The sequence below is a fragment of the Emydura macquarii genome, unplaced genomic scaffold (genome assembly GCF_026122565.2).
Source record: "Emydura macquarii macquarii isolate MOO-44397 ecotype Brisbane River unplaced genomic scaffold, CSIRO-AGI_Emac_v2 contig_2321, whole genome shotgun sequence".
NCBI classification, from domain to species: domain Eukaryota; kingdom Metazoa; phylum Chordata; order Testudines; family Chelidae; genus Emydura; species Emydura macquarii.
Genome location: NW_027132458.1, coordinates 3,404,690 through 3,423,141, shown reverse-complemented (window position 1 = coordinate 3,423,141; position 18,452 = coordinate 3,404,690). Strand labels below are relative to the sequence as shown.

Here is an 18,452-nt window from a genome sequence, read left to right as displayed (position 1 = left end):
GCTGTACCTTTCCACCCAACTCTCAGTTCACTTATGTCAAGCTTGTTTACTTTGGCTTTGCAAGCAGGGCTAAGAGGAAACAGTATGGCCCTAAAAATGGAGAAAATTGAGATGATTCTGATTATATATTCGAACATAAGGGGAATCTCACAACTGAATGGCTTGTGGCAATAAGTCTTAGCACATAGATAGTACTATATGTGTTTAAACATTAATTTAATTGTCAGTGTAAACTTCTCACATACATTATTACTTTACATGATTGCATATATCAAGCTGATGGTTCAGTATTTGTGCAGTAGGTGTTTCATGTGGAGTTACCAGGCCTATATCATTTTTTACTTCCCATCTATTTTATGTTTATGTAGATACATTTTTGTGCAAGCTTTTTTGTTCTGTTTAGTCATCTTTTAGTCTATCTTCTATGAAGAAAACTGCACATTTAAGGCAGCTAAATGAATATCTCAACCTGAATTCCTTTTGCACATTGATTGTCCTTTCTGATATAGATCTCAATACAGTTGACTTTTTGCTCTGGAAAGTCATTTGAAAGTCCTCTCAGAATTGTTGACTTGCTTGCTGATCTCATGATTATGTTGCATTTGTGGCTATTGTTCTGATGTTCGTCTCTGTGTTGTTTTACATCACTGTAAAAAAAATTACAACCGAGAATCACATCCTGCTATACTTTTTAAACCCATTCTTTGTAGTTACATATCTGTGTTGTTCCTGTTTTCTGCCAATGAAGAATACAGGAATTTTATTTACTTTTTCATATAATAATTTATTTTTTAAATTCAGAGTGTATCTGTTCGAGGGAGATGATATATAAAACTACTTGACAAAACAACATGGCAAATAGTCACAGGAGAATTACATAAAGAAGAAGAGTCCATCCTCACGTATTAAGCCTAGCCAACTAAATCATGCAACAAGAACCCTTTAACCTTCAATGGGTTTCCCTTATGTTTCTCATGGCTCCAGACTGTCCATACATCATACCTTTTGCATCTTGGATTTTTGCATAGTTTAAACATGATTTTAATGTTGCTCTCTCATTTAAATGCCATGACCATGATATCTGATCCTCTAAAATGTGGTGTGTATCTCCGATAGACTGACTTTGGCAATGATGAAAAGACTTGACTACGTGCATACCCTAAAAGTTAAAAAAGAGGACCATAAAACTGCAATAAAGAGCAAGTTACATTCACTATCTCTAAAATATTAAAAGCTGAACAAAATAGGTACACAGGAACGGTGTGCTGTGGGAATCTTGTGCAGTTATTTCCACCTGTGCAAATTGAGTGTAAAATCTACTGTTCTGTAATGTTTTATAACTTTCCTGGGGACTGCACCTTGGCATGCTGGGAAGGCTTGTGTGCTCTAACGTCCTTGAGAGCTATGGCCAGCTGGAGTTTTAATTCCTGGTAGAGCCAGACAAGTCAAAGAGTAAGGACCAAACCAAAAAATAAATAAATAAATAAAAACCAAACCAAACCAGCCCACTGGCTTTCTAGTGCGGGGGTTGAACGATAGGTCAACAATCTGCTCTCTCACACACTCACTCACTCACTCTCTCTCTCACACACACACACACACACACAATACAACAAGATAGCCACTCCAGCAAACAGCATGACAAAGTAATGGTGTGACAGACTGTACCCTTACGTTAATCCTTTTTAGCTATGATAAATCTTGTACAAAGAATGCCTTGTGAGCTATCTTTTGAAAACTCATAATTTGCTGATTATTATTGTCCTGATAAAATGAATGTGGCAACTTTGGTAAAGTTATAAGACTGTACTATATGACATTGCTGAGACATACTGCAAGTTCAGAAAAGCAGGCACAGATCAGTTCCTCAAAGACAAAGGCAAACTGACTCCACAAGTGTCATCAGAATCAAATGGACTATCACCGGGTTAAGTGGCCATTCTTTGGCAGGAAGAAGGGTGAGAGTGAGACATTTACATCTAGGCAATAGAACAGTTTGGAGTTCCCACGTAAACAGACTGGCTGTCATGTTAACCCCAGCTGGAGATGATTCTCAAAAAGGAGGAAAAGATATAAAAATGAGGAACAGAGGCCTCAAATCATCTCTCTCCCCTCACGGGCATAAATTATGTTTGAAAGACAAAAGAAGAATCATTGAACTGGGGGAATGGTCCTGGTTGAAGGAATCAAGCCAAACTGCTATAAGTATATGGTAAGAGAAACCTTTGGCGTTATATTCACTTAGCTTGTTAAGTTAGGCATTAGTTTGTGTTTTATTTTTTGTTTCTTTGTAACCAATTCTGACTTTCTTGCCGCATTACTTGTAATCACTTAAAATCTATCTTTCTGTAATGAATACATTTGTTTTATGTTTATCACCTTGTTCCCCTCACAGCATCAACGATGTTTGAAAGACAAAGGAAGCATCATTGAACTGGGGAAGTGGTCCTGGCTGAAGGAATCAAGCCAGACTGCTATAAGCATATGGTAAGAGAAACATATTTAAACCAGTGTGTGTGTGTTTGAATTTAAGTGTTTAGAAACCTCCATTTGAGATAACAGGGTTTGTGCAGATAATGTTCTGTTAATGAACTGATGGGCTTTCTATGAGCTGGTATTGTCCAGAAGGAAAGGGCTGGGCAGTACAAGATGCACATTTCTGGGGGAAAGTCTGTGATTGGGAATCTGCTGGTGTTGCTCTTCAGTATAATTGAAGGGTACCAGGCTGGCTGAAACACCCTTGCAGTATAGCCGGGGGTAATTCCCATGCAGAAGGTTGTGTGGGAGCAGGCCAGGAGTGGTTGATCTCACAGTGAAGCAGTGTAAAAGGCATCCCAAGTTCGAGAACTGAGGGGACACAACTGTTCAGCAGTCGAGATTGTACTCTGGGGAATGTCACAATGGGCTCTGTTTCAGCAGAAGTCAAAAGTGTTGGCGAAAGCCACCAGGAAGCCAAGACTCTGATAAGTTCTTTATTGAAGGTAAAACAAACTATGAAAATAGGTTTCTAGAATATTAGAAAAATAGCTGCAACAAATGCTGGCCATGCTGGTGTTGAAAGGAATGGACAAATATAATCATGAAATGCTTGGAGTAAGTGAATGTCCATGGCCAGGAGCTGATTCAACATGAGAATAATGTCAGAATATATTTAGGGAGTCTGCTGAAGTCTCATTTCTGTTTTAAAGACTTATCTTTTATAATTTTGACCATATATACCCGCTCATTTACATACATCACTGTTTGTCCTTCTACATTTATAACCCACAAAATTCCAGTGAACAGTAATATTTTGCACTTCTATAGCTCTTTGTTTAATCCATAGATCTCAAAACACTTTACAAAGTTGAGCAACCATTACCATCCCTATTTTACATTTGGAGAAGCTGAGACACAGAGACATTACATAACTTGGCTTCAGATCACATAGCAAGAGCTCTGCATAACATTGCAGAGTCAGGAACGGAACCCAGGTTTCCTGACTCCCTCTGCATGTTCAAGCAATTAGACCATGGCTCTTCTGAAAAACAAACAAGTTTCATAATTGTCTGCATTGGTAGACAAATCACACAAAACATTAATGGCTACTGTTCCAGATGGAGACTTCATTAATCTGTTCTAGGCCATCTCATGGGACTAGAAATGCATGCCAATATTTACAATCCTATTATTTTAATATCATATTATTGGTGAAATAATAAAAGCTAATCTTTAATTATATAGACCGCATCACATCCTTACCATATTAAAGCTATGCAGAAGGGTATGTTTGCATTAGAAAATTTCCTGTAGCTAGCAAAAAACAAGCATATGAAAAAAAGGAATTGTGTTGGCTATATAGAGAAGTGAGACTGCACTGACTGAAATAGAAATCCTACAGAGATATTGAAATAGAGCTACAGAGAGTCTACACCAATATGTTTATCTGTCATGCAGACAGGCTTATACATAGCAGCATGCACAGCATACGTTATTTGCTTTGTATCTATTGAGAGGTTCGTACTTGAAAATTGTGGGAATTCAAGTGACAGCATAGATATTCAACAGTATAGGTTGAGCTGTAGGAGTGAGTTAAATAATTTCTTCGTTGTAATTTACCATAAACAGGGAGGATTGGTAATAGAATTGGCAGAAGAAAAAGCCGAGTGCCATCTCTGAGCAGTCTGGTCACAAGAATCAGTGCTGTAACTGTCAGCTGTGCAGGAAGAAGATGACAAGGTTTTATAGCACCTCTCTTATTAAGGCCTATACTGACCTATACTGAGACTAATATGGAGTTGCACCATCCCCAAGGTTGCTCTAAGAGGATTCTTGCCTCCCAAAGTCTTCCCCCTAACCTTGGCTCTTACACAATCCTTGTCCCAGCGCCACAGTGCATAGGAGAGGTGTACAACCTGTGACATTCCCCAAGATAGTGTAATCTGTTCCCCTTGCAAGGCTGACAACATCACTAGGCTGGTGTTGAGGGGGCAGGGCCAAGGCTTTACCCATTCTTCCTCCTTCCCCCTTTGGGGTAGTTGCATCCCAGGGTCTCAAGGGCAAAGACTTCAGTTCTCCCTAACTGTTATGGAGGGTGGAATGTGACAGAAGACTTTTCACATGCTCTCCTACACATCTGGACAAGAACCAAGGGCAATCTGTACCTATTCAGTGATGGCACCTTTAACTTCTGCTCTTCCTGTGTGACTTTGGGCAAGTCATTTATGGTTTGTCTACACTTCAACCTGGAGGAATCATTGTAGCTGCGATGGCACAAGTGGCAGGTGGGGCTAGACACTCTGTGTATGATTATATCTGAAAAGTTAGGTACATACTTGGGCAGCTAGTCCCTATTGCCTCTTGCACCGCTGAAAGTATGCTTCTAATTTTAGCGCACTAGCATGGTCAGAGCTTGGACTGAAAAATCTTCTCAAGCTGGATAGACCCTTAGTATCGCTGTGCCTCAGTTCCCCATCTGAAAAATGGGGATAATAATTCTTCCTTTTCCCCACCCTTTATCTATATTGCCTATTTAGATTGTAAGGATGTTGGGGCAAGGACTGTCTTTATGTGTAAATACAGTGCCTAGAAAACTGGAAGAAAAAAGTGGGGTGTGAAAGGGAGCAGAGGAAGAAAGAGGGGGAACAAGGAAAAATGAATACAACAAAACAAACTGGCTACATTTTTTTGTTTTCCCATTTCATATGAACAACAGGAACATTCCCCCCATTTCTATCTCCCAAAAAAACCCACAATCAACAACAAAACATTTTCCACAAAAATGTCTGATCTAAAAAAAGGTCAGTTTTCAATTTTAAAAAGATTGTTTAAAAAATTTCAAACAGCTCTACAAATAATAAGTACTAACTTATCTTTGCAAGGTGATCAGAGGGGAGATACATATGAATGAATTCACTTAAATCATATCCCAGGAATCCATCATGCTACTGGGCATGTGACAACTATGCCAGAATTCTAAGCATTTCTATTTTAATTAAGTCACTTAACAAACCAAGGAATATTTAATTCTAATGCTATCTAGTGTAAAAGGATCACTGGGATGTGCTTGCTCCTTCAGCAAAACATGAAAGATGTCACCTAGTCATGTAGGGAGGTTCTATCTTCGGTTTCTTATACAAATATCAATGTATTACTCATGTGCATTACAGAGTCAGGGTGTAGTGAATGGCATTCATATGAGTCACTCACACATGCCAGTAGAGTACAACATATCATGCATGATGATGCTGCCAAAATCATTAGGAATCATCTATGGCTATGTCTACACTACAGCCTATGTCGGCAGAATTTATATTGTTCAGGGGGTGAATAAGTTACACTGACATAAGTGCCTCTGTGGACAACATTATGTCAACAGGAGAGCTTCTCCTGCTGACATAACTTCAGCCATTCATGGAGATGGTTTTATTATGCCAACAGGAGAGCTCTCATTCATTGGCATAGAGCATCTTCACCAGACACACTGACGGGGAATTAGGGTGGCCCATTCCATAATGTGATCCACTTCTCTCATGGAATGTCTTGTTTGGTGAAAGCATATTTAAGTGTGTATCATGGACTTACTCCTCAGAGCATGTTCTGTGGTATTTGAGTGCCTGGATGTAGATAAAAGATTTCTTGGCATGTCTGGGTGTTGCTGGATCTGTGAAGTAGGTGTGGTGATCCATGGGTTTCTTGTGCACAGTTGTCTGTAAGGTTCCACTGCTTGAAGCTGATTGTGGTGTCCACGACGTTGATGCTGGTGTTGGAGTATTCTAGAGAGCGTTTGGTGGATGGGTGGTGGTTGGTGAAGTTGTAGTGGAAATCTATTAGGAAGTTTAGACTGCCCAGAGGATGAAAATATAATTATTGTTTCAGGTATATAATTGGTTTTATGTTGCATTTTTCCAGAAATTCTTCCTCAACCACGAAGAGGTTGGCATATTGGCGAGTCATCCCAGTATGATTGGCTGTTCCCATGGTTTGGACAACGTGTTTGCTCTTGAATGTAAAATTGTTATGAGTGAGGATGCAATGGATGAGTTTGGTGATGTGTTTGGGTGGATGTCTGAATGTTGTCCATTGTCTTGTAGATATGTGAGACAGGAAGCGATGCCATCATGGTGAGGGATGCTAGAGTATAGAGAGGTGACATCAGGCTTCAGGTGAGTTTTATAAGAACCCTGGGTGCAACACAGGAAAAATTCCAGTGATAACCAATATTTGTATAAATTTATAAATTTATTAAGGTAACATAAAATAATAAACAAATGACTGATATAGAGAAAATAAAATGAATAATCAAATGGATAATGGATTAATACAATCTTAAATTTAAAGACTTATTTGATATATATATCTATGATATGCTTTAAACTAGTATACTCACACCCTTCCTGGACTTGGTTGAAATAGATGTCTAATTTCTCAAGCTGGAGTTGAGTGGAATAAGCACTACTTCAAAGCTAAAAGCTATAAGATAAGACTAACATGACAACTTTAAGAATATAAAAAAAAAAAGAATGAATCTTAACACTAAATAAAACTTGAAGCAGGGATAGCTGACAGTCAACTGCCCCGATGAGCTGGATTTGATCTTTCTTATACCCCCAAAATATGGGTCCTCCTTCCAGGCCCATATTTGGTCTTTCCACCTCCAAACTTTTGGGGTACATATAGTCTATTGGCTTCTAGGTTCGTACGTATTATTGACGTATCCACATCCTTTTCCAGGTGGTCTTTTATCTCACCTTTGTTATTTCTAGCTTATTGTGGCTTCTGTGGTGTTCTTGTAAAGTTTCTTGGGCATAACCTGTGACAGCCCCTTCCCCTTTTTAATGTCTCTTGACTTATCTAGTGTAAAGGTTATGACCATATATGTCTTATCCTGTCATACATTGATACTTATCTAAGCCAAAGGTTGAATTTATATATATGCTAACGGTAGCTGTCATCCAGGATGTGGCCTGGAAGGCACTTTGCATTACAGCTAAATAAAATATATAATTTTATTATTTAATCACACACTCATATCAAAATATATATGAAAAATATCTCTAATAATAATGCAAGCAAGCAGGCTAGTTCTATAGGCTACATGGGATTCCTGTGTTTTGTATGGGATTTTTGCTACATGCAAAAAAAATTCTGTCATGTTACATATTGAACTTTATTTTAGAGGTAAACAACAGATTAATTATGTATCCTGCTCAAAATATTAGACATCTTGGCACATAGTGACAAAGCAGATGAATAATGATTGATTCAGACAAATGATGATTTTTTAAAAATTGCTTCCTGTGAATAATTAAGGAAGCTCATTATCTGCAGAATTCAACAGATACCTACTCCCATAGGGCTATCCAAATATTCACATGCTTATCTCAACAAAAATGGACCTCTGCACCTTCTGAGATTTACCCGTCACTGATCAAAGTGAGCTATGTAGGTCTGAGAAAACATGAGTGTCAGGGGCTGGATTGCAAAAGGTCAGTGTTATTTTGTACTAATTACCATCAAGTTACACACATTTCTGGGGGAGTTTCCCTTTTAAAAAACTCCTTCCATCTGGAGTCTGCTATTCCCCCATCCCTGTAGGGAAGGATTCTACTCTTATCGGTGAGAATTAGTTTAGTACACAATTTTTTTAATGCCAGTCTGCCAACCACCCAGGAGCCAAGACTATTTAATAATAAGTAATACCAGTAGATCAGAAGTATTTTCCAGCTTCTTGCATTATATTATATTATATTTTGTCTAGGAAGGATTAAATTTTTTTGGTAAATGTTGGTAAATGTCAATTTCACCAAATGCACACAAAAAGATGAAAAAATGTTTCCACTGATAACAATCAAAGTGTACAGATAGGCAAAATTAGACAAATGCTGCTTGCGAACTTAAGAGTTTAATTTAAGAATATTTATTTTGTGTATTTTGATATGTGATGTTGACAATTTATGTTTTAACAGTTATAATGCTTTAACTTTTTATACCTCAGTGTCTACTGTCATTAAATTATTATTGTCAGACACACACACCCCCATTGTCTGGCTCCCTACAATTTAAGTTGATGAAATTATGGGTTTAAATTATGGGTTTGTACAACTAAGAAAATTTAAATTGATAGAATTTTAAAAAATGCTTAAAAATATCGATATTATCCATTGACACTATAAAAAATAAAAATTAAATTCTGGCAAGCCTAATTATATTTCTTCTACCTCTTTGGTTTCAACATACAGAGGCAAGTCCTCAGCTGATGCAAATCAGCGTAGAGCAGCACCTTCAATGCAGCAGTGCTGATGTATACCAGCTGAAGAACTGACAGAGTTTGACAAGCTATTGTCAAAGAAGATACAGAGCCAAATCCTAACTTGCCTGTTCTATGAGTGTGAAACTCAGCATAGATACGGTCCCTCGTCCCAGCAGCCAGAGAGCAGTGACAGAGCCCCTTCACTGGAGACAGAGGTGTTGTTCAGCTGGCATCCAGCCTAGCCCCTCTTCCCTGTGATCAGAGTCTGGAGTATTTGATAGTGGAGTCACCAAGGAGAGAAGTTCAGGGGCAAGGCGGCATGAGGACTCCCCACTGGAGTGAAACTAAAGCGGTAGGGAGGAGGAGCAGATCAGTCACCATCTCCCTCTCTCAGCAAGCACAAGTATCCGTTAACAGATCCAGACTGGAGCTGTCAGTCAGCAAGGCTGGGGGCCTGACAGTCTAATGACACACACCTGTCTCAAGAAAACAGCAACAGTAGGGGGCATCTCTTCCCCAGGCACTGCTCTTTGGAGGTTCATGTTTAGCTCTGGATGCTTCCCTCTGTCTCCCTACCATTCCGAAAGTTCAATCGGGGCTATTGCTGTGCCCTCCAAGGCTCTGTGTGGAGAGGGAGAAGCTGGCAACAAAAAAGACCAGGGACGGGTGGGAAGGTAGATCCCTCCTACAAAGGAATTGAATAGTCACTCCATATCCCATACAAACCATCCATCAGGCTGACACGTAGCTCCCCTCCACATGAGTAAAGCTCCCTGAGGACCTGCCACACGGCTGTTAGCTATTTGCAAAAATAAGGTTCTTGTCCCCACATCAAAATCTTACTAAACTGGAAATTTTTGCCTCTAATGACATGCACATTTCATAGACCAAACAAGATTAGATGGACAAATCCTCTATTCAGATACACTTGTTGGCATGTTCAGATCTTCTTTAAGTGCCATTTATGGACAAGATTGTCATACCAATCATTGCTAAAAGGATTTGCTCTTGGATATGAACTTTCTAGCTGTCTAGCTGAATTGCTTTTAGTCTGAAGGATAACACAGACTAAGTGTAACACTCACGTGGCAACAGAACCACAGTTCAACAACAGTACACAGCCTCCCACTTGAACTTCCAGTGTTTGAAATCCCCGATAAAGCCCAAGAGAAATGTGGGTATAGCCAACATCAGATTATTTATTTCTTGTAAGAGAACAGAGTAGTCCAAGTCTAACTCATCAAAGCATCCCTGTAAGGCTATTGGTGATATTATCACACTTGATGCTTGGCTATATAAAACTGCATTGCTTGGTTGAAAATGAACAGAAATTGACTGACACACATTGCCAACAGGATATTAGCAGAAACAAGAAACAGGAAACATCGCTGATACTTGACAGGTTGAGATGTGCAATGAATGGCCACAGAAATGTTGACAGATGCTTGTGGAAGTGTATTTATGAATTCAGTTTCTAGTCTATAATTGGAGAATGGATATATAACCCACAGAACTGCATAATGAGCCTTCTCAAATGAGTGTCAGACTGACAAAGATGGCTCCCTTGGGCTGCCTAAATATCTGTTTAAATGCAGATGCTAGCCTTCTAATGCGAAGGAAACAAACATGTGCTGCTGGTACATGACTGTGTGTATAACGCTCAGAGAGATAGGTCTTTTTCAGTCTTGCCAACTCCCAAGATTTCATCAGGAGCAACGGAATTTTAGCCCCTGCTAGAGCTGGTCTTGGGATGGTGCCTCAAGGGAGAGTCACCATCAGAGCAGCAAAGGCAGCAGTCACCCCGCAGCAGAGGCCATAATGACATTGCTCTTTGCATTTGGGAGAGTGATAGCCCTGGGAAGATGGGTTCAAAAATTAAAAGACAGACCAAAACCACAATATAATCTTGTTTAAACTTGTCATGATTTTAGGTCCAATTTCGTGATTGGGGGAGGGGGTGGAGCTGACTCACGATTTTTTTTCATTTTTGAGCTTGGCAATGCTGTATTCATAATCAATTTTTTAAGTATATTCGAAGGGATATAATGTAGAACTATGGAGCCTATACTACATACTTTACCCCTTTTTCGGGACTTTCTTGTGCCTGTTCTTCGTCAGCCAAACAGAGGAGCAAGGGATCCCTGCCCTGGGCTTGGCCTACCCACATCACGGATTCCAACAGGGTGTGGAGTGTGCTTCCAGCCACTACCCACTCCCCACCCACTGGCTCAAAATGGGGAGAGGCTTGACTCCACCAGCACCACTGCTCACTGGATGGGGAGAGAGCTGCACTTTTGAAAAGGGGAGTGGGGAGAAATTGTGATTCTTTGAGTCATGCAGTATCTAGGATGGTCCAGTTACATGCGCCCTCTCATTTAGAGCTTCACTTAAAGGTTTTTGTCTAGCCTTTAGGAAAAGAACTCTTTGCTGCCTGATAATCAATTGTTTCAAACAAGAGGGAGCAGCTAATTTGGAAGTTAAATAAAAATAAAATTTGTAAAAAAAAAAAAAAAAAAAAAAATCACCCGTTTCTGGGGGTTTTGTTACCCAGTCAGCAATCTAAAAAGTCACCCTGAGGCATCTAATACTTCTCTTATTGAACTTATTTTGTACTAATAATCAACATTAAAGTTTTGCTATCTACTCGGAAAAAGCTGTTCTGCATATCCATTTTATTATATTTTCCTGGAATCATTATGTAGTCACTTTTAGAAGGGGCTTTGCTCGAGGAAAATAACAGTTTTTCTCTCTTTTCTCATTGTATGACAGTGGCAATCAAATCAAAGCTGTGGAGGGGGGGGAGAGGAGGATGGGGAGAATGTGTAAAAATAGCTGTCACTGAAAAAAATAGCGTGATTAGTGTGGGTGATTCTTGCCTGTCATTGAAGTCAGTCTGTTCCAGTTCAATAAATAATGCATTGTTTTTGAAGAAAAAAATCGTAAGAGGTCAAAGGAGTTTATAGTTAACTATCAGATGACATTTTAACATAACAAGCCAGATCCTCAGTTGGTATAACAGCCTTGCTCCAATGAAGTCAAGGGAGCTATGCTGATTTGCACAAGCTGGGGATTTGGCCCAACAACTTTAATGTATTCTTTTTGTGTGTCTGCATCCCTCTAATAATAACCAACTTCAAAGTACTTTATTATGATCCTTTACGTACTACAAACTTTCTAAATCTCCTTCTATCACTAGTTACAACACAAACATCACCAAAAAAAAACCCTCTAGAAATTAAGAAATGGGCACCTGGATTTGTTTTAAAAAAAGAAATCAAACTTATTAAAGAGCTAATGTGTTCACAATATCCTTGGAAAAGATCTGAGTCCTTTTGACTGTTCTAGCAGATTTCAAAGACCTAAGACCTCATGATAGTCTGAAAGACTTAGGTTAATTTTTTAAGATCAGCAAGAAGTGTGAGTAACAGCGATTCTGAAAGAAAGCCCTTTAATGCTAATGAATGAGTGATTTTAAATAAGCAACCAGGCTAAAGTTTATTTCACCCATCAACTAGATATAAGATGTATAGATTGCCTCATGCAACTTCCAAGTTAGAATGAGATCATCCACTATCAAGTGCTATTTAGCCTACACTAAACTACATACACACCGTTGGGAACCATGCAGACAACAGGCCTTGTTGTCTACGAACACAATTTTATTTCTCACGTACCAAATGGTTGATAAAATTTGTTAAATTTTTAAACAAACACCTGTACTTCATCCTAGGCAAATGTACAACATAAAAATCAGTTACACAAAATTTACATCCACTAGATCCCTGATTCAGCAAATATTTAAGCACTGCTTAACTTTAAAGCATGTGCCTTATTCTCTTTGAAGTCAATTGCATTTAAAGTTGAGTGTGTGCTTAATAAATACTTTGCTGGATCGGGACAGACTGAAGCAAGGTTTATAGTCGGAAAACTTTCAGTGAGAGGGAGGGTGGTCTAGTGGTCAGGGCACTAGCCTGATGCTTGGGAGATCTGGCTTCAATTTTCTACTCTGCCATCCTGGGCAAGTCACTTAGCCTCTCCTATCTCCTCTCTAGCTTCAGAGCCCTTTCACCAACAGAAGCTGGTCCAATAAAAGACATTACCTCACCCATCTTGTCTTTCTAATATCCTGGGATCAATAACGCTCAACAACACTGCAAAAATCTGCTGTTATACACATTTAACAAGGAATTCCTCTAACCCTCCTGGGGAGAGGGAGGATCCTTCCTGCTCTCAACAGGGAGGCAGAGACTATCCTTCTCTGTCATCAGTGTTGCCAGCAATCCTAATAATTGAGAGATTATGCGGGATAGTCTGTGTATTGGTCACTGAGCTTAGTTTACTTATTCCAGTCTGCCTTTCTGTAGTCCCAATGTACCCTTGGGCTGGTCTTCACTATAGGTGCGATAACCCCTATTTAGGTGAGAATGCGGTAAAGCTGGCTGTGGAGAAAATTTCCTAGGATTCTGCAGGTGGCTGGTAGAAGGCAGTCTCTAGCAGAAGTGACCCAACTGGGATCAGGGGAGTAGCCCTGGTTCCAGAGGGCAGAGTGAAAAGTTGCTGGTTATGTAGAGTCATGAAGAAGGTGTAGTTCATTGAAGGAGGCCTCTTTGGCAAGTTCTATCCCATTTTGATCAGATTCTCTGTAACCCCAGTAAAGTCTCTGGCATAGCTATCAGGATTCTGGAGTTATGGTAGAGCAGGAACAGGCCAAAGTGAATTAGATGACTTATAGACATTAGCCACTTAAAACTGACTGATCCTTATGATGTCATAGTAGTCAGATGTAGATGGTAGACTCTTCACAACTGTTAAATTAGATCTTACATAAGTGCCTTGGTCATATTTTTCATGCAATTTCATGTGATTTATGAGGTTGAAACCAGAGATTATGAACTGACTGGGCAATAAGGGAATTAGCATGTGTTTCTTGATGGCAGGGGACATCAACATTGTCAGAAGCCAATGTTTTCAAGAACAGGGCTCACTGTGGCTGATAGGCCCTTAACATTCAACTGTAGCATGTTGAGGGAAAGACCAACCTGTATAACATTTCCAGTACATCATTCATATTCAAGGTTTACTAAAGCAATTTTAAGGCCTCTTCCAAGTCCAATCTAGGTGGCTGCACAAAAGCCTATATATTATGTCTGGACAAAGAATGTGAAGATTTCCTTAAACATTACGAAAAAATCCAGTGATCCAGAAATAGCCAACCACATCCCAGACAGTCTAAATACAGCCCAAAGAGCATGCTGGGAAAGACCAGTCTCAGAAATGGATATGCCAATATCTAAAAAGAAAGCATGGACACTCAACAGGAAGTCTGATGTAGCACAAAACTCACCAGATACATGGCAACAGTCTCTCTCTCCAACCAGCATCACCACATGGGGCCAGCTTTGCTAGACCAGACAAAGATAAATTTTTGAGGTGTCAATCAAAAAAGAGTGGTGTCAATACGAGCAATCTCTACAGTTCAACCAAGATGAAAACATCCAATCATTCTCTGGGGAAGAAATAGAAATGACACTGAAATAAATAAAAACAGTAAAAGCCTGCCACTTTGACAGTGCATCCCCAGAACTACTCCATCATCTTAGGAAGAAAAGCCAACATTGTTTGTCCATCTTTATGTCCCGTGTTATACAGGAGACATGATGACCGAGCTAAGGTAATAGTTTTACCAAAGCCAAGTAAAGACCACTTGTTAGCAGCCAGCTATTGCCCAATATCGTTCCTGAGTTGTAGTTGTAAACTCCTGAAGCAGATGATCCTGCAGAGATTCATGCCCATGACAGAACAACTTTTAAGTGATGATCAGGCAGGCTTCTGACCAAACTGAAGCACCTTTGACCAAGTTTTAGTACTTATGAGGTACAGTGAGAATGGATTTCAAGAGAAGAAAACTGGAATGCATTTTTTGACCTTACAGCAGCCTATGACACATCTGGAACACTGGTCTGCTGTACAATATGTCAAGAGTTCTTTCTAGATGGGCTGTCATTACTGTTGAGATGATACTCTGAGGTAAATGTTTGGAGGTGGCTCTGAGCCATAAAATGAGCACCCGGAGAGCCAAAAGAATGGATTTTTCCAAGGCTTGGTGCTGGCATAAACTATATTTAATGTATTCACCAATGATCCACTGAACACCATCTCCAGATGTTTCATGTATGCCAATGATATCTACTTGGCCTCAAGGGACTGTGAATTACAAAAGACTGAAGTGAACCTGAAAAATGACCATAGGTGACTATTGAAGAAACAGAGAATGAAACCAAGTACATCAAAGACCATGTCAAAATACTTTTAGTTATAATATGCTTAGAGTCAACTTGAGTTTAACAACTTTTTGAATGGTTAATTTTGGATCATGATCCAAAACTACTGTATCTAGGGGACACCAAATACCATCTCACTAAAGAAGCTCAAAAGATAATCAGCAGAAACTGTCTCATGAACAAACTGGTAGGATCCACCTGGGGAGACAATGAGCAAACATGGCGTAGTTTGTGGCTCATTCTCCGCTATTCAGCCGGCGAATACTATGCCTCTGTTTGGTTAAATTCTGTCCACACCAGACTAGTCAGTAGACACACAGCTTCATCATACCATGAGAATTATCACAGACACACTGAAACCAACAAAATGTGTATGGTTAACAGTCCTCACTGATATTCCTCCACCTAATGTCCAGCGTCAGAATGCAGCCAACCAACTGAGTACCAGGCTACAGAAAATGCCTCACTTGCCACTGTTCAGAATTATAGGGGATGCATACTGCTGTCAGCTGTAAAGCAGAAATCCTATCTGGATGGTGCTGAACACTTTACATTTGGCTGATAGCAGCAGCAGCACACTATGGCAGACAGAATGGGAGAATGCCTCAGCCACTACCAGGAACTCCCAACATCATCACCAGGCCAGATGACCAGCTAGCTGGTTTTGGGCTCCCATGCCACCTCTGGAGCTAGCTTAACAAATTCAGGTGGAGTGTGGTTCACTGCACCAAGACTGACCATGCCTTGGGCATCCAGGACAGTCACTGTGCATCTGTGGTACTCTGCGGGGTGCTGCACACATGCTGGACGCTTGCTCTTTTTGTGTTGGCTCCCTGGAGGTCTTTCTAAGCTGAACACTGCTGGCTCAGAAGCCATTGTCTGACCCCAGACAATTTAGATGGAGTGTTACCCTGCTACCGCAATGTCAGCCCTGCTGTAGGTAGCCTCAGACGACCCTTCCCGCCATTTTGAGACTTCCGAGTGGCAACCCTCTCCAACTGGTTGTCTTCCCCACCTTCTGGGAAGAAGAGCAGTCAATCAGAGCTGCTGCATGAGACAGACAGTGCTCTCCTCCTACCCTTAGAAGCCCAGAGGAGGTTTTTCTGTAGGAAAGGTAGGAGAGAAAAGAGGAGTTAAAAAATCAGAAAACAGACCAAAACCATTATTTCTTTTTTAATAATACCATGATTTAGGGGCCAATCTCATGACTTGTTGGGGTCTCACTCGTGATTTTTGATCATTTGGAGTTGGCAATATTGCAGTTTATCTGACCCCTTGTGTCAGCCTTTCCTTTGTCCTCACAGCAATGAAGATCCACAGTCCCCCCTCTAGAACCAAGAAATGGAGATTCTCTGAGGCTAGGGGAAAGGAGGGCTTGTGATGCACTGGCTAGTCTCTCCCAGCCCATGGAAGGTCCAGGGCTGGAAAGCCCAGCAGAGGCAGCAGCAGCAGCAAAGTACAAAGAAAAGTCTTATTTGGGTTTTGGATATCACCATGTGACAGGCAGGCCCCTCCAAGATGAATATTATCCAAATGAAAATAATATGAACTAGAAACTGAAAATATATAGATAAATTGGCTCAAAGTCTGTGGCTTTAGGCTAGAATTTGCCTTGTATGGTGTATTAAAACCACTAAACCTAGAGAATTATTTTGATAAACTTTTACCAATATACAATACATTCTGGACACTCCCAGTTAGAAGGCAATCTTCTACCTCCTACTAAATCTGTACTAATCAGACCTAGATTCCAGCCCTGTCCCATATTGACTCATGAGGTCTTGGGCAAGTTACTCACTCCCTATGTCCCACATTACTTATCTGTAAAATGGGCATTATAATAGTGTAACAAAAGTGACAAAGATATGACATAAATATCTGCAACAAGATCTCCTGCCAAAGGTTTGAACTCAAGGGCCTATCAGAAGGCCCTCACATTGATTGAGCTAATGACCTACTCAGGCATTTTGATGGAATATTTACACAAATGCTGGGAAGCTGAAAACAGTCGGGCCTAGCAGCAAGAACTGCCTTCCTTCCTGACACTTCACGCACATAAGGTACTGTCCTCCAACATTACAGATGATCAGTCAGGAAATGGTTGGATCCTGGCAGCAGGAGGCTCAAAAAAAGATAAATCAACTGGGCATGCAGCAGGCACAAGATGAGACAATTTCTGCCCTCCTAGAGAGACCGTTATGACATAACTAGCACTAATGTACTCGATGCCATATGTACTCAGCCCTGCCCCCTCACCCTACCTCACAATCCAAGCCTCAAACTGCATTCTCAAACAGAACACATTAATCACGATACAGCTCAGGACTTGGATCAAGGTTGTCCTTGTTTAGTGGCCAGAAAGGCTTGTCAGCTTCGTCTTCCCTCTCCTCCTTTCCTGGCACCTCAGATTTGGATTCTTCACTGTCCACAAGCTTCATGGGTTCTGCGATAAACCTCAGCTCCCCGCAAAAAAGGACAGATTGCCCTCTCTTTACCAGACACCTTTTTATTCAAGACCTTCACCTGCTTGGATTGCACCTTCTTAAACTTATTTTTCTCCTGGCAATTCATGGGAATTTGCTGCATCCCAGCAAGGCAATCAGAGATCCATGGTTATACAATTGGATTGCATTGGGGAATTCAAATTAGCCTAATGCTTTCCTTACTTCTTAAGCAGGGACTTAATCTTCCTTTCAGAGTCGGTGTATTGTCTTGCCTTCTCCACATTAAAGATACGTTTGATCAGCTGGTCTCACCAGCATAGGCAGAGGTGTTTATTCAGGTAGTGGTGGGAGTAATATGCACAGAAAAACAATTTAAACTTGCTGGCGGGTTACTGGTAATGTAGCCAGATAAACTCCTGGGATACCTCACATGCAGGGATAGCCTCTCTCTCTCTCCAGCAGTCAGACAAATAGAGGGGTACTCACAACTCATGGAAATGTGAGAATTATAACCACACAGAGATATGCAGGAGGAAGGATTGGATTTACCAGTTACCGTGGAATGGTTGGGTGTCAGTCTATGCATTAATACAATCATATGCCTAACTGAACTCTGTGCCAAGGAAGACCTCTAGCAAGTGTGGCATGGGGGCATAACCCCCTGCCCTTAACCAGTCAGTGGTACAACAAAATGTCACTGTGTGGCCAAGGCTTAGAAGTGTTTGCTTAACGTCTCCTGGTCTTGCTTGTACTTATGTCAATTGATGGAGATATTTTCCCCCCATTGTCACCAAAATTTGAAATCTTATTTATATTCAGTTTGGACAGAAAAAGGGAATATGTCTCATCACCCTTCATATTTTATATCTAGTGATGCTTGTTTTTGTTTGTTTTTCTCCCCAAATTTTAATTGCCATGCAAATACTGGACTATAATTTTAGGGTAGTTATCAGCTCTTGGCCTCAACACTATGAGTGGGCACGTTTTTTACTCATA

The 18,452-nt window shown here is 40.4% G+C and overlaps 1 long non-coding RNA gene across 1 annotated transcript; it reads left to right on the top strand.

Annotated features, from left to right (window-relative positions):
• The first annotated feature begins 2,416 nt into the window (after window positions 1–2,416).
• Window positions 2,417–11,384, top strand: LOC137161529 (uncharacterized). Its single transcript, XR_010922111.1, has 2 exons — window positions 2,417–2,487; window positions 8,721–11,384. It is a non-coding gene; the product is annotated as an uncharacterized lncRNA (long non-coding RNA).
• The last annotated feature ends 7,068 nt before the right edge of the window (window positions 11,385–18,452 follow it).